Genomic DNA, 15,881 nt, shown 5'->3' on the forward strand with positions numbered 1-15,881 from the left:
GAGAAACTGTGGTCAAGCCCTCTCGTTTTAATAAGAATGTATTCTGGAAAATACAGGCCACTGTCATTAGTGCACATATTTCCCAGCCACACACAGTGCTCAGAGAGAACATGATAACAATGGGGACTTTCTAAGGGCACAAGCCTTGGGTCTGCCCTCCCCCTCCAATACCCAGAAAGAACTATTAATGAAAAGGAAGAGGGAGAAAGGTAGCAGACTGTCCTGACCTGCCTTCAGCTTCAGCCCTAGACTAGGGATGCCACTTTTAAACCTTGTTCCCAAGTCACTACTTGAGGACAGGCTGGACTAAAAGTCAGTGGAAGAGGAGAAAAGGACGTTCCTCCACCCCACCTGCAAAGGGAGAAAAAACAAGGAAGGCTGGAAGTGGGGGAAACTGAGCTATCTCTGGGTGTCTCTTGAGATGCAAAATTCCAAGCCCAGAAACCTAATCGGATTGGCACATGAGGGCTCAGCAAAGTCTTCCTGCAGCATGGACAGCCCTTGGGGAAGGTTCACCTTGCACAGGTGGTTTTATTTTCTCATCTCAGCCTCCTGTGTGTTCCTCTTTCCCTTATCTGAGTGCATCAGGTCACACAGCCTGGACAGCATGACAGTAATGAATATGTACCCACTGGGAGGCATCCAGGAGCCTGCCATGACCCAGGACACCCTGGACAGGGGATCTCCGAAAGCCCAGATCATTGGTTTCATCTTTGCCTCTGCTCCTTACATCTTATTTGTACTCTTAGCTTCCATCATGAGATGTTCCCCTGTCAGGTGTTCTTAGAAATCAAGTTGCTAGGCTCAGTGCGATAGCATAATGGTTAAGGTTCTCATCTCGAACGCATTGGGATCCCATATGAGCGCTGGTTCTAATTCCGGCAGCCCCACTTCCCATCCAGCTCCCTGCTTGTGGCCTGGGAAAGCAGTCGAGGACAACCCAAAGCCTTGGGACCCTGCATCCACATGGGAGACCTGGAGGAAGCTCCTGGCTTCAGATTGGCTCATACCCAGCCATTGCGGCCTCTTGGGGATTGACCCATCAGATGGAAAGTCTCCTTTCTGTATATCTGCCTTTCCAATAGAAATAAATACCCTTGTTTAAAAAGTATAGAAATCAATTTGCTTAGGGCTCATATGGAACATGAAAGCACAGGGTAGGTGTTTTGTAAAAAGGGCCAAGACACCACTGAGGGGCCAGTACAATACCTCAATTGCCAAATTCTTCACCTAAAAGTGAAAGTATCTGACACTCATGCTGAATCTAGCCCAAGCTGCTCCACTTCTGATTATCTCCCTGTTTATGGCCTGGGAAGGCAACCAAGGATGGCCAAATCCTTGGGACCTTGCACCCAGATGGAAGACTGGAAGAGGCTCCTGGCTTCAAATTGACTCAGCTCTTTCCATCGCAGTCATTTGGGGTGTGAACCAGAGGATGGAAGATCTTTCTCTCTCCCTCTCCTTTTCTCTGTAAAGCTGTCTCTCCAATAAAAATCTGTAAATCTGAAAGAGGAAAAAAGATACCACTGGAACACCTGTGTCCCGAGTGCTCAATTCAAGTCCTGGCTACTCCACTTTTGATCTAGCTTCCTGCTAAATGTCCCTGGGAGGCAACACTAATGGCTCATGCTCCAGGGTACTGTGGAACCCTCATTGAGCTCTGGGCTCTTGTCTTCAATCTGGCTCTGCAGAGGGCATCTGGGGAATAAATAAGAGGATGGGAGATCTCTCTCCATCTTCCTGCCTCTGTTTTTCTCTCTGGTTTTCAAATACCTACATATATATATATGTATATAAATATGAAGATGAAGTTTCATTAAGGCCATGTGGTTGAACACAGCAGCAAAGCTGGGATGAAAATCAAGGTCTCCCAAGCACAAGTCTGGAGAGAGCCTTCCCATCAACCTGAGACACATTTCCTGGCCTTGTCCACAAATACTATGAAAAGCGTGCTTCCCGGCCAGGCTGCAGAGCTTGGGAGCACCAGCACATGGTTCCCGGTTTTGCATTTCTGGTGAGGTTCCCACCTTGTAGAAGACTCAGTGCAAGGAGAAGCAGATAACTTTTGCAAAAGCACGTGTGGCCCTAACACATTTCTACAAGAAAACAACAGGAAAAAGGAAGATGTGCGCCCATCAGAGAAGCGAGCACCTCCCCTGAGGGAGATGGGTTAGGGCCAACTGCAAGTCATGACCAAGACCTGGAGTTTAGGATTCCTGAGAGAGAACAGACTTCTTGAGAAGTTTCTGCCCTTCCTAAGGAAGGGAGGAATACCAGAGAACTGTCTCCCAAGGGACTGAACAAAACAAATGGCATCCCATCTCCCTAGGGTGTGTATTCCCCCTGGCCACCTGTCACTTTCCAAAGCAACACCATCCTCTCTCACTAGCACCACGGGAGTAGCTGCTGGTCTCCTTGTTTCTACCTCTGAGACTGCTAAGCCAGGGCCAACACTAAACTTCCTATAATGGGACATCAGATCCCGAGACTCCCCTGCCATAACCCCTTGGAGGACTCAGCAATACAAGTATCTCGGCTATCTACCACCTGCCTCCGGCCTCCTGCCTCCTGCCTCCACAGCCCTAGGCTATAAACCCCAAGCTGCCAGCCCTGTGACTTCTTTCCATCCCTTTCTCCCTTCCAGCCCACTGCTTGCCTCCCTGCAGAGGCACACACACAAGTATAGTCCTCACCTTTCTCATGCCTGCTGAGCTCCTGCTGCTCCCTGGAGCCTTCAGCTCAGCTTCCCGGGATGTCTAGTAATGCACAGGCTGATGCCTCAACTTTCAAGAGGAGTGGATTCTTACAGGCCTCCGAGCAGAGGGCAGCATAGGCTAGTTCCTCCCGGCTATGGAGTCTGCAACACAGCCCCAAAGACAGGCTGCAACATGTTCTTAAAAATTCCATGCCCAGTGACTGCACTCAGAGGAATCCACTTTCAACAGGATGTCATAAATCAGACAAGAAGTTATATGCAAAGCTATTCATCTAAACACTATTTATAACTGAGGGGAAAAGTTGAAAATAATCTAAGTGTCTAAAAAGCAAGAAGGATAACACATAAAAATTTCTTAGGCCAGCACCTGCCACATAGGGAACATTCAGTGAGTGGCCTATAAATGAATTATTAAAGGAAATACAGTGTGAGCCTATGGATGCCCATCTATATTTTCAAGGGAAATTTAAAAACTACCTTTTCACATGACTCCAACCTGTGTATCTGGCAACTGCACAAAACACAGACATCACCCACCAGATCTATCCTCTCCACCCTGGGGTGGGCACTGCTGTCTTCATTATCCTTCCCTGAGAGGCAGGTGGGAGTGGTGCGTGGAAACCACACTCTAATTCAGTCAGCCCTTTTCAGCATCTGTGTATGCCAAGCCCTGACTAGGCTGAGCATCCCAGGACCAGTCACCCAGATGAGGGCTGGAAGCCTAACCCATCTCAGCAGGGTCTCTAGTGAAGGAACACACAGCCTTTCCTCAGGGCCATCAATCAAATACAGATAGCAACCAGCAATGTACACAGTCCTCGGCTCCTGCCCCTAGGGAGACATCATGGAGCCAATCCCTGAAAGTCTTTTGAGGAAAAAAAATTAGGGAAGGAGGAAAATCAAACAGGCTTATAAAATCAGATGGGGTTCCTTTTCACCTACACACACAGACACACACAGGTGCACACATACAAATACATACTAATGCACAAGCACCCATACATGCTTTGGTATATGCACACGCACGAATCATTAACATGCACATACATGGCACACACACATTTCCCTCCTTTCCCTCTAATTAGGTCTTTCTGTTGTTAAGGCTGCAGTGCCGTCTTCATTTGGGTCTCCCATGTGGGTGTACAGGCCCAGGGACTTCTGTTACTTTCTCAACCATAAGCAGGAAGCTGACAGGTGGGACATAAACTAGCACCCACAAAGGATGTTGACATCACAGGTAGAGGACTAGCCCGATATGCCACTGCTCCAGTCACCAAGGCTGCCCATTCTACCATCAAAAAGAAAAATCACTCCCGTCTTGGTCTCTGACAGTGACTTTAGGAGAGCACATCCCTTCTGTGATTTCCAAGCCCCTGCCCCAGCCTAGCCCTCTCCTGCAGAGCCATGAGCCACAGTCACTTTGAGCTGTGAAAGCCAGGGCCAGGAGGAAACAGGCAGTGCACGTAAGTGTCAGCAGGGCCCTGCGGCCAGCCAAGGAAACACAAACTTGACGTGTCCACCTCCCCATTACCTTCTGAGTTCAGGAAGCCAATGTGACTGTACCACTACCTGTTACATTCAGCAAGAGTACAGCCCCACTTCAAGAACAAAACTTCAAAGACTGGAGTTCCTCTCTCCTCTGTTAAGATCTTGTCCATTTCTTTGGAAGGCAGAGTGACAGGGAAAGACAGAGATCTTCCATAGGCTGATCCACCCCCCAGATGAGCTAGGCCAGCCTAAAGCCAAGAGCCCCAAGGACCATCTGGATCTCCCATGTGGTTGGCAGGGGCCCAAACATGTGGGCCATCCTCTGCTGTTTTGCCAGACACATTAGCAGGTGACTGGACTGGTAACAGGGCAACTGGGACTTGAAATAGTGCCCACATGGGAAGCTGGTGTTCCAGGTAGGGGCTTAACCCACTGTGCCACAATGCCAGCTCCAGGATCAAGGCTCTAAATTACGAGCCTGAGGGAATCTAGCAGTGACTCCATCTCCTGTAACCAAAGCAATGCAAACCTTCCATGAGCAGAGCCCCAGGCCCCCAAACCATCATCTATACTTCTGCCCCCAAGTGCCTCCCCTTCCCTCTTACACCCCTGCAGCCTCATTGTCAGCTTTCTCCTCCTCTGTAGTGGAGGACTTTCTGACTTCCTGATTCTGATAAAAAGGTTGACTAAGAACCATAAGATACAGAGCTTCCCGCACAGTTCATTCCTAATTAAGAAGCCCCGTATTAGATATCTTCTTCCTTACCTCACAGTGGGATTTAGTATCTCAGTACCCAAGTCCCTGAACACGGCAGCTCACTGGACTCTGTGAACCTGGTTCCCTGTAGTCCCCAGATGAAGCCTGGAGGAAAGATCCTGGCTGCCCTCCGGGGTTAGGGGAGAAACCTTAAGCCCCATGGAGGAGAGAGAAACCTACGGTCACCTCCTGAGTGGCCTTTGCACACCACCCAGCCTCCTGCCTCAACTGCCCTTGCTGGGAATGGCACAACAGAGCCCAAGTCCCATGTTCCTTTCAGAAAGAAAGTCTGGCACCTCCTGCTGGCCAAGAAGGAGTTGTCCAGGGACTGCTGGTGGAAAAAGCTAGGCCACAGGTGGTGTTGGATGGTACCCTGAGTCTCAGGGCACGGCCCAAATGCCAGAGTTTGTAAAGGTAGAGCTTTTCCCAGGGCTGCCTGGAGAATCCAGTCCATGACACAACACCACAGCAAGCCAGGGAAGCAATGAGCATGTGGCAAAGGGCAGCTGCCTTTAAAGCATAGAAGAAGAAAAGAAACACATCACATGAAAGAAAGGAAAAGCTTGATGAAATCTTATCCTTATTCAGGTGTGTGAATATACTCAAGTAATTCTTAACATTTGTTGTTTCTTTTCATTGAGCTGAAAGCTAGAGGGACAGTGACAGAGATCTTCCCTAACCTGGTTCATTTACTCCCTAAATGTCCACAACACACAGGGCTGGACCAGAAAGTTAGAAGCTCAGAACTCAATCCAGTTCTCCACATGGATGACAAGGAGTCAATCACCTGAGCCATTACCTGCTACCTCCCAGGAGATGCATTAGCAGGATGCTGGATTAAAAACAGAGCCAGGAAGGAATCTCAACTGAACTTGAACTGTGGTTATGCAGCAAGATGGAGGAATCCACTATGGGGGGAGGGTTGTGGGAGGAGTGGGGGGAATCCCCAGTGCCTATAAAACTGTATCACATAATACAATGTTAATAACAATTAAAAAAAAAAAAAAGAGCCAGGACTCAAACCCAGGTAGTCCAATACGGGATGCAGGTATGTTAACCACGGTGCCAAGCATCTGCTTCATAAATACGCTATTATCAGTAACTCCTCTCATGCCTTTTTCCAGAGCCCTGCCACTCACTGACGAAGGGGTGGAATCCATGCCTCTCTCCTTCAGCGCAGCTGAGCCTTTGCGATGGGCTAATGAAGAAAAAGCCCGGTGCAAACAGCCTTTTGTGACTTCCATGTTTTGCTCACAAAAGATCACAACGGATTCTGTTTGCACGGGCTTTCTCTAGGGATGTTTGGCACCCAACCAGCAATCCTGTGAGGAAGCCCAGGCCACATCCAGTTGTTCCCACTGCCAGCTGGAGCCCAGGTCTCAAAGAAGAGTACATACCAACTGTCAGACCCAGGACAGGGTAGCCTTCCAATAACCCCGCCTCTCACTTTCTTTAGAGCTACAGGAATGACAGACCAAAGCTGAACTGACCCCACCAACCTGGCCCAAATTACAGAGCTGAGAACTAAATGTGTGTATGAGTATCCGTGTTTCAGTGATAAAAGGCTTTGGGGTAACTCATCCAACAGCCACAGAGAAGCAGAATCAATGCGCTGCAATATAAAACTTAGCTTTTACTGTGGATCATATTAAAAAGAAAAGTCTGAGAAACAGTGAACCAGACCACCTGTATGAGCAAGACTTGAAGATTATTCATTCATTTGCTTAATTACCCTATAAATACTTACTGGGTCAGACAGGGACTATTCTGGGCACACACACCTGTCAATGCTTTGGACTCTGCATGTCTGAGGGTACCTATCTCATTCTTAATCCCACTTCACAGAAAGTGGGACTCTTCTTCAAGGTAATGGACAAATTCTTAGTCCTACCCAGGACACCAGCAAAGAAAGACAAAGAAGCGGGGAATGAGAGCAGACCTTAGCTGGGGAGACAGAGCAGAGAAAGGTTGCTTCCCAAAGGAGCTTACACAGAGACATTTCCCAAGAACTCACATAAGTAAAAATTCAGAAATTATCTAACCCATACTTTCTTTCTATAGATGAGACCCTGGATACCAGAAAACAGTAGCAACATGCCCACAGTTACAGAGCTAAAAAACAGCCACAAGCAGGCACCCACACCCACGTACAGCTACATGTCCCAGTTCCCAGGTGAGCAAGCGCTCTCTCAACCACACTTTCCCCAGGTCTATGATTTGGTTCACAGACCAAAGTAATTTTCTTCTAAGAGAAATGGAAACCACACTATGGTCTGTTGATCATCAAGAATTAGCACAGAGAAGAGGTTTGCCATGTTATTATCCAAGGTCCCAGCACTCCTATTGCAGGGCTCTTACGTGCAATGAGGAAGACAGCAGTAACAAAATGAAATTCAAGGGGTGGGTCCTGAGCAGGGTAGTTAAGACCTGCTTAGGGCATCTGCATCCCATCCCAGAAGGCCTGGGTTCGAGTTTTGCCTATGTTTCTCATCCCAGCTTCCTGCTAATGTCCACTCCTGAAGGCAGCAGAGAAGCTGGGCTCCTGCCAGCCATATGAGAGGCCTAGATGGAGAAACCAGGTCGCAGCTTTTGTCTGATGCAACCCTGGCCATCGTGGATATTTGGGAATATACTAGCAGAAGGTATATCTTTCAGTGTGTCTCCATCTTTGTCTTTCAAACACAATGCTTTTTAAAAAATGTCGGTACCTCTTTTTTTTTTTTTTAAGGAAATGAAAAAATGAATTTCAGGAACCCTCCCATTTCAGAGTAGATAGGGCCAGGAGTGATGCTCACAGACCCCAGCATGGAAACCAGGGGCATCTGTTGTCTTGGGAAGCTTTCCCCTGGTGGGGGCTTCTTCTGCTTCCAGACTCATGGACCTATTTATCCTTAAGCAAACCAAAGCATGAACCAAGAGATAAAGACGTGTGTAGCAAGTTCAAACAGCTGAAAGTTTGGGATTGGGACTGGATCAGAGCTATTTGACTTTGCCTGGATCATTCTGAATCACCAAGATATATTCTGGAAAGCAAAGGGAGCTAGAAAGGGTAAGTCAAAGGCTGTGGTGGTGCCTGGAGGTGAAGATGGTGTTGATGATGGCGGCAGTACCTGCTTTGCCACACTTTGCCACGTGGTCAGGGTTTCTGATCTTCACCTTGTCACTCACTGACATAGGCAAGTAAGAACCACAAATCCTGCTTGATTTACAATGGAGTTGTATCTGGATAAGCTCATTGGAAGCTGAAAACCCCACAAGCGAAAACTGCAATGCAAGTGCCTGACCTCCCCCACATCCTCACTCAGCAAAACAGAGTGTGCTGCAGTGTTTGGGATTTCCCTTCGTGACCACAGGAGCTGCGCTCACTGCTGCAGCCTGACAGCACCAACTGCAGCTGGACTGCACAGCATCAGCCCTAGCCAAGACCCCAGCTCCACAACCCAAGTTGTGCTTTCTACTGAGTGCACATCACCTTCACCTAGAGATGGCCTGCATAATTATGGCCTGCTTTGCAGAAAATAAAAAATTAAGGTTCAGAAACATTAAGAAATTGTTCCAAAGTTACTTAGAGTCAAGATTCAATCTCACACCTCTTCCCTCTCTACCACAACTCATGTCTTCTAATCAACCAAAACAGCATTCGTCCTTGACCAGGCAAGTTTTCACACCACTTGCTTAAGCTTCTATTTTCTCTCTTTTCCTCACCTAATGTCGCATGTCTCCTGCTTGTCCCAGACCACCACACATCTGTATCACACAGAGGGCAATGGCCCACTCACAGCCCACTCCCAGACTTCCTCCTGAATTCTAATCCTATGTGTAAACAGGGACTCTTTGAATGACTAACAGGGACAAAAGCCCTTTTTACTATGGAGTTTGGTGGCACTTTTGTAACTAGGAATAACAACAAAAGCAAAACAAAGCCCTCACCTACACTCTTCTCTTTAAGCTGGACTCTAAGCAGCATTGTGCTAATTGCATCGTAGAGACACAGCTTCGCATTAACTATCCCTCCCTCCACCACAAAACTGAATCACTATTCACAGTGAGCTCTGAGGCTGCCAACTAAGAACCTCTAAACTTGCCAGCTAAGAATCTCTAATGTGGGCACAGTGCAGCAGCCTACTGGCTAAAGTCCTCGCCTTGCATGCACCAAAATCCCATATGGGCATCTGTTCTAATTCCGGCAGCCCTGCTTCCCATCCAGCTCCCTGCTTGCACCCTGGGAAAGAAGTAGAGGATGGCCCAAAGCCTTAGGACCCTGCACCTACATGGGAGACCTGGAAGAAGCTCCTGGCTTCGGACTGGCTCAACATCAATCATTGAGGCTACTTGGGGAGTGAATCAATGGATGGAAAATCTTCCTCTATGTCTCTCCTACTCTCTGTATATCTGATTTTCCAATAAAAATATTTTTTTAAAAAATAGCCTCTAATGCAACTCTCCTCCCTTAAGTCCTTCCTCCCTTTGCTTCAAAACCCAAAGGCTTGTCGAAGCTATTGATCCTTCAGAGCTTCCATTGGCTTATTTCGTGAATCATCTCTGTCCACTTTCTGTGATCCCTGAGACCTAGATCCGTTTCCCCAGCAGCACCCTCTGTCTTCATGGAACTCAAGGCAAACAGGCTCCACAAAATGTAGCCCCATCCTACCCAACCCCCACCCCCCACCCCACCCCACCCCACCCCACCCCCCCCCCGCCACGCTGCACAGTCAAACATCCCAACAAACTACAAGTGCTACTGCATGGACAGCCCAGAAGACGGACAATTCCACTTCAGCAGTTCCTGGTTAAATTATGCCCAAAAGAGATAAGAATCTTAGAAGAAAAAAAAAAGAAAGAGGGAAACAGGTTGAGAACCCTGTTTCCACAGGAACCAACGATAACACTTCCACTGAATTGGAATTTCAGGAAAGGTGGAGTCAAAAAAATAAGGTGGCCCTATTCAGTGACCTCCCCTGCCTCTAATCAGGACCCCTTTCTGCACAGTGTCCTGGGGGTCCCAGCTCATCAAAGGCCTGTGCATGCCCCACCTGTTGCTGCTTCTACTCAGACCTTACTCAGCCTCCCATGTGTCTTCTTGTCCCACACCCTAGCCACAGGACCAACTAGACTTGGGTCCAAGTAATAAAAGAAAATATCAGACATCAATCAACAAATCAATTTGCCCTAAACCCATTTCTCTCCTGTATGCCAGGTCATAAAGCACAGCAGGGTATCGCTGTCATACATATGTATAGTTAGAAACATCCAACATATACAGCCCCAGACTGTGTAATCATCACATGTTAATTCTGTTTGATTCAGCATTTCTCAACGGCAGTGCAACCAATATTCTGGGCTGGGTTGGCTGTTATAGCATGTTCAGCAACAGCCCTGGCTTCAATTCACCAGACACTGGTAGTCACCAGTGTGGACAACAGAACACATCTCTAGACATTACCAAATGTTTCCTAAGGGACAAAACCTCCAGCTGAAAACCAACAGGTTAGCTTCAGAGGGACTTCTTGGGGCACAGTCTTGCAGGGGAGCTTTCACACAGTCAGGATCCCATAAGGATACCGATTTGTGTCCCAGCTGCTCCACTTCCCTTCCTTGTGGACTGGAAAAGCAGTAGAGGATGGCCCAAGTGCTTGGGACCCAGCCACTCACATGGGAGACCTGGAAGAAGCTCTTGGTACCCAGCTTTGGGTCAGCTCAGCTCTGGCTATTTTGGCCATCTGAGGAGTGAACCAGTGGATGGAAGATTTCTCTCTCTGCCTCTACTTTTTCTCTGTAAAAATCTTCCTTTCAAACGAAAATCAACCATTTTTTTAAAATAACCTTTATTGTTTCCTCCAGTACTCACAGACCACCTGCCCCAGTTCTTAAGGTATTGATTTGTAGACCTCTGACTCAACAAACATTTTCAAAGTCTTCTTGGATGGCCTGCACTAGGTCCCTGAATACCATGAGAAGCAGGTACTAAAGGTATCTGACCAGACAGTGCTAGAGCCTGGTGCAGGGTACGTGGGGAACATCTTTGGAACACCTAAGTCAAATATAGAACATTACAGAAACACAAAGGTCAGGTGCAGAGTACTGTGGGAACACAGAAGTCAAGCAACCAGCTCTTGGACTGGAGGGAGATGGGGAAGAAATAGACACCCAGAGAAATGCATGCTCAAGCCCAATCTTGGCAGATCAGTAGGAAAGACAGAGTAGGCAGCCAAGCAGACAGAGCAGGGAAAGCATGTAAGGTCCTCAAGGACAGCAGGCTAGAAGCCAGAGCCAGAAGAGTCAAAAATAAATTCCAAGGCACAATGAAGACATTTGGAAGGTGTAGAGAAAATAGCCCAAGCAGGAGCATCTCTGATCAAATTCATCACACAAGCCACTGGTAGCAGCAAGGTCACTATCCAAATCTGCACATCCTGAGGGGGCCATTCCAAACCAAATGCAACAGGAGATCATCTCAGAGCTGCCTCCATCTAGAGGTTCTCTCCCAGGTCACAACCAAGAACTTGGTCACCCCTCCTTTCTTCTCCTCGCAGGAAGGACACAGGCCTGCAACCTTGGACCCCAGTTACCAGCAAGAAGATAGCACCTACAAAGACAACCAAGGAACTGAGCTCCAACACAGAGGAACAGAGGATCCACGAAGGCGGTGGGAAGGATGGCCAAGATACCAGTCCTCACTCAAGTTGTGAGAGACCCCGGGGACAAGCCTCTCATCTGAAGCACTGTCCCTCCTCACTTCCACCTTAATCTCCTACTTTGCTCTCAAACAAGACCTCCAGTATTCATAAACAGTTTCAGAACCTGGTATATGCTCTTATTTTCTCTTCATCTTGTTATAATTGTAATCCCACATCAACTACATGTTTCTTCAATCCTAGGCCATAAGCTTCAAAGAAACAAAATCCACATCAGTCTAGAGGTACCACCTCTGCAGGTGAATTTGCTCTGGTGAAACCCTCAGTGTCATCAAACAGGAAGTCAAACACTTGAGATCCTTCTGCCTACTGATGGATAACCAGCCATGGTTCCAAGGCCACCACCTGCCTTCCCCTGGACCTACACTCACCCCAGACTATCACAGCTTTTATAACACGGCCTGTGAACAAGGGGCAGGCCCTCACACTTGGCTAGCCTGGCACTCTGAACCTCTGCTTCCATCCATGACTAGTATCCTTGGAACAGTTGAGCTTCTTCCCCAAGAAGCTTTCCTTTTAAAAACTGCGTGTTAAAAATATAAGACAAGCAGCAATGAGCTAAGGGGATGTTAGCATTTCTTATCAGCTTATAATTAGAAATGAACTTTAAGAAACATCTTTGCACACACATAGAATGCATCTTTATTATGATTTGGATGTAGATACAATCCCTCAAGGATTGTGTGCTAGAAGCTTGGTCTTGCATGTGACAGTGCTGGCAGGGGGCAGAACCTTTAAGAGCTGCAGCCCAAAGGTTACACAGGGTACCACGCTCAGAATCCATGAATGTACTACCAGTGGACTCAGTTAGCACCTACAAGGACAGGATGTTATCCAAAAAGCAAGCCTGACCCCTAAGTCTGAGGCCTCAAATCTTTCTATTGCAGTTTCTCTGGCTATGGTGATGTCACACACCACTGTGAAGCAAGAACCATGATGCTGCCACCAAAGACCAAACAGTTGAAGACATAAATCAGATCAGTAGATTGAGTCCTGGGTACTCCAGTTACAATCTAGATTCCTGCCGATGCACCAGGGACAACAGCAGAAAACGGTCCAAGTACTTGGACCCTTGCCATCCATAAGCGAGACCTGGATGGAAGATTTCTCTTTATCTCTCCATCTGTGTCACAGTGCCTTTCAAACAAAACAAATCCTTAAAGTTGGTTTTAAATTTAATTTAAAAACATGAAAGCATGTAAGTCAAATTTAGTCTTAAAGTAAAAATGAAATGTTCTTTTAAAAGATCTAATACTTCAGCAAAGAAATGAAACAAAAAATACATTTTTCAGTCTCAACTCTTATTATCCCATATAAAATTATGAATTGTCTCAAATAGTCTCCTGTAATATCCTTTAAAGATAATGAACTGGAATTTATAATGCTGACATTCGATTTCACACCTTCATATTTCACTTAACATGTATTAGAGATCTTTCCAAAACAGCATATTAAGTCTTCAGTACAGCTTTACACTTGATCTTAGCCAAAAGGCCGAGAAGCCATTCAGTACAGCTTTAAAGGCTGCATCATAGAACATTGGATTAATATAATAAACTTAACCCACTCCCCAATCCACAGACAGAGGGGATAACTGCTTCCAGTTGTTCAATGTTATAACGCTGCAATAAACAGCCATGTAAATCTAGCTAAATAAACTCCCAGGAATAATCTGCTGAGATGTTTAACTCTGGCCGAGTTGCCAGGCACATACCTAAACATTCTACGGCCTTCATTTCTCCATTTGTCAGTCAGGAAAATACTAATGGGCTATCAGGTTATGCCTGTGAAAGGCTTGGCTAGCTTCAGCAGTACAAAGCAAGGTCATTGTGGACAGCATTGTGCGAGTGTTTGGGCAAAGCTCTAGCTCAGGGCTTTTGCCTGTGTCCAACTTGCCCAAAGGGCTTCAAGCCAGGCTGCCAGCCCAAGGATCAGGGCCTCCAGGGCTCTGGGGGGACAGGGCCACACACTCTGCGAATGAATCACAGGTCTGTCACATATAGAAGGAGTGTATGTTCACCTCCTGGGTTCATTTTCAGAAAAAAAGAATGCTATCATGAGCAAAGTAGGGAGCATAGACCCAAAGGAGTACATCATGATATAGGCAGTGATGAAAAGGCAAGGGGAGTTCCCGGTGCACGGCCCTGAACTGGTACTGAATTTCTATACTGCTTTCACCTCTTCCCAGCTCTGCCACCAAGTCCAGGGTGGGAAGTGGGTGGAGGGAGACATGCCCAGCTCACTGAAGAGTTTACCTTTGAAAATGTATTTCCATCCTTCCTGTCATCCTGGTAAACATAGGAGGCAGGCTCAAGAAGGACCATCTCCACTCTCAAAGATGCCCTAAACTCTTCCCTCCCTCCAGTACAGTGTTACCAGTCCAGCAGGATTTTCTGTGATGTCACAATGGCACCCTGAGCTAGTGAATACACAGGGAAAGAACCCCTGAACACTTGGGGTAGTTGCTGGCTACTGTGCTGGGTGTAGCAGCAGCAATGTCCCCTAAGGACAAGTGCTCTTTTAGTCCAAATCTCTCTCAACCTGTCCATTTGGAAGACAAACCAGCTGCCCATGTTAAGTCACTCCTTGCAATTGCCAATATCAATATCAGTCAGTCAGTTTGTGTCCTAGCGGCTCTGCTTCTGACCCAGCTTCTTGCTAATACAGCTGGGAAAGAAGCAAAAGATGGTCCTGCCATCCCATGGGAGAGACCTAGGTGGAGCTGCTGGCTGCTGGCTTCTGGCTTCAGCCCAGCCAGCCCAAGTTGGCTGTGGCCATTGGTGGAGCGAATCAGCAGATGAAATCTCTTCCAATAACTCACTCTCCCTCCTTCCCTCCAACCCTTTCTCCCTTTCTTTCGCAGCTCTGACTTGCAAATAAACAAATCTAAACAAAACAGATAAAACACCCTCCAATTATCACATTGTAGAGGCACATTTAACAACGAGATCAACTATAGGCCAAAGTACCAGTCAGGGCCATTTGACACAGGTCTCATCCAGTCTCACACTCATGGGAACACACTGGCTCACTTAGGTCTATGAAACAAAAACTGTCCTCATTTACCTTCTGTCCAAGAAATATCCAGCAAAGCTGTGCTGTTCTGGGTAGCAGAGTCATGGAGATGCTGAAGGAGTGGGTCAGGAGAAGGGGAAGGAAGCAAAAACATATACATTCCCCTCAAAAAGTTCACAAAAAAAAAAAAATTTAAACATGTTTATTTTGGTGAAAAAGAATATTGAAACGTATGCATAGGTTTTTTCATAATACATATTTTGCATGAATATTCCAAAGATCCCACATAGCCACAGATTTCCAACATTTTTTGCAGCAAAATACATCTCTTTTTCATGTCCCTCTGCTTATTTTCATACATACATGGACAGAAAGAGACAAAGCCAACCCACATGCTATGTGTTCTACAAGAGCTTTGCAACGTGTCATTTCATTTGCTGCATTTAAAGTATAAGATTCAGAAATGCCAAGTGACAGTGACATGACTGAGGCTGCAGCCCCATGTGCCATTTTGCAGATTTAATCCTGAGGAACTTGGTCCTGGACAGCCTTGGGCCCACAGTGGTGGCCACGCTGAGGAAGCCCAAGATAAAGGCACACGACACTTGCGTAAGACCAGAAAATTCACTTAACTGAAAAGCAGAAAGGCAACAAAAACGTTGAGGCCCTGTGAATGTTAAGTCCCTTCTTCCCAAAGCAAGCCCAGGGAAACGGATTACACCCAGACACCCACTACGCCTCAGGTCACTCAGGCCCCAGGTCCAAGTCTGACAGGAAATTCAGTGCCACCTGCAAATATAAAATCATATACCTCCTTGACAATGAAGGAGAAAAAAATCAAAAACCATGAGTTAGTGGCTTCTCACTTAGTGCTACATTAATATACAATAATCTGTACTACTGAGCACTTACAATGGCACTGACACATGGTATTTATTATTTCTAATCGTCATTGTCCATCACCCTGCAGAATGAGTCACCACCACTTCAGAAATAAACCAAGGTTCAATAGCTAAGAATCGACTTAGGATTCTAATCTCGACTTTCTAAGGTCTGAAGTACATAGGCTAGCCTGGTAGCAGATGTCCTAGCACCCCATCATGTCAGCAAAGGTCCTTGGACAAGGCAATCAATCTCTGCTGCAACAGGTACCAAGGTCAAAGTAATGTCCAAGAGTGGAACTGCCAACCCAGGCACAGAGTACTTTTTA

The 15,881-nt window shown here is 46.8% G+C and overlaps 1 protein-coding gene across 2 annotated transcripts in view; it reads right to left on the reverse strand.

The window, feature by feature from the left end:
* The window catches only part of GFOD1 (glucose-fructose oxidoreductase domain containing 1), a 99,658-nt gene that overhangs the window by 37,388 nt on the left and 46,389 nt on the right, over positions 1-15,881 (reverse strand). The window lies entirely within an intron of this gene.

Source organism: Ochotona curzoniae, unplaced genomic scaffold (genome assembly GCF_017591425.1).
Source record: "Ochotona curzoniae isolate NIBS_2020 unplaced genomic scaffold, NIBS_Ocur_1.0 scaffold_461, whole genome shotgun sequence".
NCBI lineage: Eukaryota > Metazoa > Chordata > Mammalia > Lagomorpha > Ochotonidae > Ochotona > Ochotona curzoniae.